Source organism: Propithecus coquereli, unplaced genomic scaffold (genome assembly GCF_000956105.1).
Source record: "Propithecus coquereli isolate 6110/MARCELLA unplaced genomic scaffold, Pcoq_1.0 Scaffold358, whole genome shotgun sequence".
NCBI lineage: Eukaryota > Metazoa > Chordata > Mammalia > Primates > Indriidae > Propithecus > Propithecus coquereli.
This window is the reverse complement of record NW_012149263.1, coordinates 1,948,711-1,954,412: the sequence shown is the minus strand read 5'-3', so window position 1 is coordinate 1,954,412 and position 5,702 is coordinate 1,948,711. Positions and strand designations below refer to the sequence as shown.

Below are 5,702 nucleotides of genomic sequence, written 5' to 3'. Positions count from 1 at the left end.
TCAACAAGAAAAAATAAACAACCCAATTCAAATATGGGTTAAGGCCTGAATAAACAATTCTCTAAAGAAGATACATAAATTGCCAATAAGCACATGAAAAAATGTTCAACAACACTAATGATTAGGGAACTGCAAATCAAAACTACAATAAGATACCCCCTCACATCCATTAGGATGGCTACTATCAAAAAAACCAGAAAAACAAGCATTGGCAAGGATGTGGAGAAATTGGAACACTTGGGCACTGTTGGTGGGAATATAAAATGGGACAGCCACTGTGGAAAACAGTATGACAGTTCCTCAGTAAATTAAATATAAAATTACCATATGATCCAGCAATTCCTCTTCTGGGTATATACCCAAAAGAATTGAAAACAGAGTCTTGAAAAGATGTTTGTATACCCACCTTCATAGCAGCATAGTATCTTTAGCTTCACAATAACTAAAATGTGGAAGCAACCCCAGTGATGGATGAATGGATAAGAGGTGGTATGTACATGCAATGGAGTATTATTCCTTTTTTAAAAAGGAAGGAAATCCTGAAATACGTTACAAAATGAATGAATCTTAAAGATGCTATGTCAAGTGAAATAAGCCAGTCACACAAAGACAAATACTGTATGATTCCACTTATATGAGTTACTTACAGTAGTCAAAATAATAAAGACAGACAGTAGAATGGTGGTTGTCAGGGGCTGGGTGGAGAGGAAAATAGGGAGTTATTGTCTAAGAGTATAGAGTTTCAGTTTAAAGACTTAAGGAGATGGATGATGGTGCTGGTTACACAGCATTATGAATGTATTTAATACCACTGAAACTGTATACTTAAAAATAGTTAAGATGGTAAGTTGTATGTTTTGTGTATTTGGACACAATAAACAATTTGGAAAAAATAGAACCTGAATGGGCTCCTTCCAATGTGGTTCATGTGCAGTCTTTCACTGATGTCTTGTCCAGAGTACCCAGTCACCTGGTTTCAATGTGTCGGGTACAGAGTTCTTGTGAGCTTCAAAGTCTCTGAAGACTTGACTGGTTGGAAATAAGCTTGTGAATACTTCATTAAAACCTTATAGTATTGGGTCTTATCAGAATTTCAAATATCTGGATGAGCATGGGGTTCTAAAGGGCATGGGTTGCCCAGTGACAATTTCATAAGGAGTCAGTTTACGTTTTCTAAAGGTCATTGATCTCATTGTCATAAGAGCTACAGGCAACAACTTAGGCCAGGTAATCCTGTGGTTTGTTTATTTTGCCAAATTTAATTCTGGAATGCCATTGATGTGTCTAATCTTTCCTGAAGATTGAGGATCATAAGAACAGTGGTAGTGCCATAATATCTGAATATTTGTTTAGTTGTTTTATGACGTGTCAAGTAAAGTGAGTCTCTCTATCACTTGAAATTTCCCTTTAGATTTACCAAGGAGGAAACACATTTCCTGATAAGTTGTTGGCTACAATAACTGCTCCAGCCTTTGAGCAGGGAAAGGTTTCTATCCATCCAGAATACATACATGCCGTTACAGCACATATTGATAACCTAGAGAGGTAGTTAGGTTAAATGAAGTCTATCTGTAAGTATCTGAATGGTCCTGATGGTTAAGGAGTTGTTTCTGGGGCCACTTTAATGGTCTTTCTTGGATGATGGTTTTGACAAGTCAAGCACTGATTACAGACATGTTTAGCTAGAAAGCAGAATCACTCACTAGAAAACTACCTTAGAAAAGGTCTGTGGACACGATGAAGGCTTTCCCTTGAATGGACTCTTCTAAGCACTCACTACGTTGACATCAAATCTCTGTCTAGACGAGAAAGGTTCATTAGAGGAATATATGCTTATTTCATTTAAGGGAATGCATTTCTGTTTGTGGGAGTGCAAAAGGAGCACTGAGTGAAATGTCCAATTAATAAGCGAACAGTAGTTAAAACTGGAAGGGTAACTTGGAGAAGGCACAGGTTTATCTGGCTAGAATAAAAAGAAATGGGGAATCCTATCTTATGGAAATTTCAAGATGGGCAAATATTTATCTGTCCTGCAGGAAAAAGTCTATTTTAGAAAGGAGAGAAGAAACATTCTTCCTGAGCCAGGGCTTTGAAGATTTGCAGGAAAGGACCTTTGCTCTTTTGGATTCTTTTTTTAAAAAGTGAAAAAGAAGGGAGGCAAAAGAAGCCATGTAAAACCTCACTTACCTTAGAGCTTCTATAATGACTTGGTTAAATCTGCCTAGTTAACTAGTAAACATTTACTGTTAAATATTAATAATCATTATGCCAAATATTAACTATTTAGTAATACAGGTTGCGGGAATAGAGAAGAAATTAGTTACACCGTAGGCAGATAGATGAAAGAAATTTTTCCTTCAAATGAAGTTTTGAAATACTGATTTTTACAGTAAATATTTTAATTAGAAAATGACTGTTTTAATTGCTATGAGGCTGACTTTGTGATTAGAAGTTATTTCAAGTACTTTTACTTGGCTCAGAATGATTTAAGAAGTTATTAAATATCACCCACAATTTCATCAAGGAACAGTGGAAAAAAAAATACCTCACTCAAATCTAACTGTTGAAAGTGGTAAGGATGAAAGTATTTTTCTTCTGTAGTACTTACAGAGACCCAGTCATTTTAACATATTGGATTTTGTTTGTATGATGGTTTCTAGGTATGTAACCCTGTCATTTAAAAATTATGATAATTTTACCTCTTTCCAATTCTTACACTATTTTACTTATCATAAAGTCATAATTCTGCAACCAAAATTACATATACTAAACAGAGTTTCTTAGTCATTCACTAGTATCTCTTACATAGTATCCATCTTCAGACATCACAAAACCCTGATAAGTAACAGCTGGTACAGAGACATTCCGTTTCCTATGATCTAACCCACTTTACAAAGCCAGGACCCTACGTTGCATTCATAACACCGCCGAGGCTATCTCATAATTCCACAGATACCAAATTCAGAAAGAACTTACTCCAGTCATGTACAATCTCAAACACATCACTCACAACTAATCGTTCTAAAAGGTTTGTCAGTTTCTTGGAAAGTTAAACATAAACTACTAATTATCCGGCAACATTTCTTCTAGGTATTTACCCAGGAAAGATGAGAACATGTCAGCTTAATTCATAATATATAAAACCTGGGAATACACCAAATGATCATCAACAAAAAAAGACTAAAATTGTGGCATATTTGCACAATGGAATGCTGTTTAGAAATTTAAAAAATGAACTATACAACTGATAAATCTCAGAGACGCTGGGATAAGCTAAAAGAGACACATGGAATTTTGGAACTGACAAACTAAATTACAGTGACAGAAATCGGAACTAAGGTTTCTGTTTGGAAACTGGAAAAGGACACCGGAGAACTTCCTGGCGGTGACGAGGATGAGCACACACACACTGAGCTTCCGCTACGTGCCAGATGTTGTTCTGCGTTCTAGAGTTTTCTCATGATGCAAAACTGACCAAAAATCCCCGGTCACCCTCAGGTTGACAACCACAGACCACCCCCCGGGGCCCAGCACTTACAAGCCAGCGTCAAGCAAAACCTCGCCTGACCCAGGCTTGCAGTTCTCGCCTAGACCCTCCCTGGCCAGAACGCCAGTACCCGCTTCCGGAGTTCTCTGCCGGCTACACAGCCGGGTCCGCGACTCCCTTTTCCCAGCGCGGCCAGGGCTTCCGGTTCTTTCCTGGGGAGTGGAGGTGGGGGCGACCTAGGCTTCCGGTTCCCTCCTCTGCCCTCCTCCGCCTGAATTCCCCGTTACTTCCTCGATCTGGGGCTTCGGTTCCTTCCTCCACTTCACTTCGTTCCCAGAGGACCATGCCCCGCATCCTCCGCGCCTGGAGGACCTGTCAGCTGCAACCGTCCTCCGAGGGCAAGCGAGCTACTCACCCGGGAACTCCCAGGAGTCTCTGGGGCAGGACGCGGTCTTTGTGGCCCGTGGGCTCTGTTTGAATGTCCGGACGTTTTAGGCGTTGGACTACGTTTCCCACAGGTCCCAGGGCGGTGAATGAACTTCAACCTTTGCTTCCCCTTCCGGTATTGTCGTGGTTGTTGAGTTCTGCCTTGTTGAGTTGAAATGACCCCAAGCCAGGTTGCTGGAGGAGCTCGCGCTGAGGAGGCCTGAAGGTGCCAGGGTGCGGATGGACCGCGTGGAGCCGGGAACCTCAGGCCTGTGTATGCGTGAGCTGCGGACGACGGTGACTGTCAGTGCCGTTTTTTATGACGGAGTAGAGTGTGTGTGTGGGGTGGAGACTGAGTGTGTGTGTGACAGGACCCCGGTGTGTTCCCTGACTGGTGTCTGATCTGGCTCGTAGGACTCTGAGTAGGTCCAGGGCCTATCGTGTGACCCTAATCTGTGGTGACATCGTTATGTGACAGTGTGACTGAGTGATCGTGTGACAGACCATAAGTAATTGTGAACGAGGTGGAGTGTTTTTATTTTTTCCCAATGAGCCTGTAGAAGTTTGGTTGTGTTTTGGGTAAAGTGTCATTTTTACCAATTCTGTGAGCATACATGCATATATGTAAACTCATTTCTGTTCTGTGAGCATATCTGTGTCCATGAAGACTCGGATGCCTGTGTTAACCATAGTCCCGCTGCATTTAAGGGTGATCTGTGTTGTCTTCATCTGGGCATTTTGTCCCCAGTACTCAGCCTAGTGCTTAACACAGTGGTGACACTGGTGGAGTGATTGTCCACTGGAGGTCCAATTGTAGGCTGCATGGTTTCTTGGAACATGTTACCCTGGATTCTTTTTTCTATTTTCTACTGTCTGTCTGTGGCAGCCAGGCAGGAGGTTGAGTATGGATGGTGTCATCCCTTCTAAGCTCTGGAAGGTATAGATGGATAGAGGTATAGAGGATCTCCTCAGGGCACATCTGAATGGCAGTGTCAGGTCCAAATCCACATCAATAAAGTGGTAGATTGGCTAGAGACCTTTCTGCTGAAGTGTTATTCCCTGTGCAGAAGGGCCTCTGCTCTGTGTCCGTTGCGGAACAACTCTATTCCCTGGGACTTATCTGGACTCCCTCTTATTGCATGCGTTTTGTGTGAGTTCAGGTGGAGATGTTTGAAATCAGGAAGATAATAGAAGAAAAAATTGTATTATGAAGAATTTACGTTATTTGGGGAACTCTTGAGGCACATTTGGTCTAAGAGCCTCTTTTTTCTCCCCCAGCCCTGGCTACTGTAGAATCTGCTTCTCTGGAAAAGGATCCCCAGAAAAACTGGCCAATTTTTTTTTTTTTTTTTTTTTTTTTTTGCTGCTGCTCCGTATTTTTTAAATAACAATTTTACTGAGGTATAATTCACATACCATACAATTCATCCATTAGAAGTATATCATTTAGTGCTTTTTGGTATATTCAAACATTATCAGATGTTTGACATTTGCAAACATCATCATGCTGGAGCAAGGACAATGGCATACATGTCTGAGTGATTCCCCTGCTTTAGGAGCTGAGTGCTTGGTAGATAGGGGTAGAGCTGCCCTAGATCTCCTTGGCTTGCCTGTCTTGTGTGGAACTTCTGCTCCAAGAGCCAAGGCAATGCATTTGGAACTCCACTATGCTCAGCAGTGCCACACACAAGTTAAAGACTATGTTTCATGTGTGAGGGCTAGGCAGAAGGGAACCCCATGCTTTAGCTGTGCCACAAGTAGCTGGAACAGAGTGAAAAATGATAGTGTC

General features: G+C 41.4%; 1 protein-coding gene across 1 annotated transcript in view; it reads left to right on the top strand.

Moving 5' to 3' along the window:
- Positions 1–5,702, top strand: part of ZNF529 (zinc finger protein 529) — a 28,312-nt gene that overhangs the window by 5,941 nt on the left and 16,669 nt on the right. The window lies entirely within an intron of this gene.